Here is a 1522-nt window from a genome sequence, read left to right as displayed (position 1 = left end):
AACAAAACACTCTGTCCTGATGAGTGGCCGACAGATAATATAGTTGTAGTAATGGAGAGCTAAGTAAATGCATCTATTTATTAGTAAAAGGTACTGTATTTTGAACAGTACTAACAAATTTAAGTCTCATTCTTAAAAAACAGATGTCAAACATATTCCAAGCTACATCGTTTATGTATTTCAACAAGTGTGCATAAAGATTTTGTGTATCATGCGGGCATGGCTTGTGCTATAACCACTACTTTCCTGAAACAGGTTCTATTGGCTTTATAAGATGCTGTAACGCTGTATGAAAATTTATACTGAAGGGGACAGCGCAAGATGGAGCTACTCCCGCAGGAGGTGCGAACATCCTACCATATGATACACCTGGCCATGTATTCGAAAACAGTATTGGCTGCTACCTGGAATATCAGCCGGTTAAACTGAACTGAAGCATATTCCGAAGCATTGTTATATTTTATTTTATCCATGCTAGATCTTCTGAACGCTGTGGTCGTTAATGATAGCTGGTTAATGACATAAACCAGCAACAAATACTTTTTGTTTTCAGTACCATAACCGGTTCTTGGTTACCACGCCCGTCTTCAGATGTCTTATACTTTTAGTTACACAGTTCTAGGCGCTCAGTCCGGAACCGAGCGACTGCTACGGTCGCAGGTTCGAATCCTGCCTCGGGCATGGATGTGTGTGATGTCCTTAGGTTAGTTAGGTTTAAGTAGTTCTAGGTTCTAGGGGACTGATGGCCACAGATGTTAAGTCCCATAGTGCTCAGAGCCATTTGAACCATTTTTAGTTACACAGATGTTTTGACAACAGCATGTCGACTGCTTACACATTACACAAGATTATTTTAGTATTCAGTGCCACTTTATAAGTTATTACATTAATATGAATATACTAAAGTGTTTGGAGTTGCTTATATGTGTAGCAAAATATTTGAGTTTGCTTGGTCAGTAGATAGCACTTCCTTTTGTTGTCATTCATGTGGTTTTCCAGTTATTGCATATGTTGTTGAATTCCACATACCACATATATTGTAAATAAAGTACTGTGGCACACTTCATAATATTCATAATATCGGTGTTGAGCATCACACACTAGATTACCATTAAGCTAATATATCATTCATTTCCTATCGACTAAGGATGTAAACAGAGCAAAGGTGATGCGAGGAATGTGCGAACGGAACTTATCACTAACACAAAAATGTTTGTTCTCTAAGAATGATTTTTTTTAAAAAAAGACAGAAATACAAAATGCTTTTCTTTTTATTTACTGTCAGCGGGAAGTTTGACGAAAGACTTCAAAGCCAACTGACAGCATGCTATAAATTAGACATAACATATACACATTTATGTATACAGGTATTTTATTGTCGTTACGGTTCAGACGATAGTTACCGAAAATACAAAATTAAAAAGATAGGGGGTGGGATAGGAGCAATAAAATTAAAGATACTAAACCACCGGCAGTAAACTCACAGCCAGCAGCAAAAAAGAAACTATTTGCATACATTCCA

This window comes from Schistocerca piceifrons, chromosome 2, assembly GCF_021461385.2.
Source record: "Schistocerca piceifrons isolate TAMUIC-IGC-003096 chromosome 2, iqSchPice1.1, whole genome shotgun sequence".
Taxonomy (NCBI): domain Eukaryota; kingdom Metazoa; phylum Arthropoda; class Insecta; order Orthoptera; family Acrididae; genus Schistocerca; species Schistocerca piceifrons.
Note: the sequence above shows the minus strand (reverse complement) of the source record.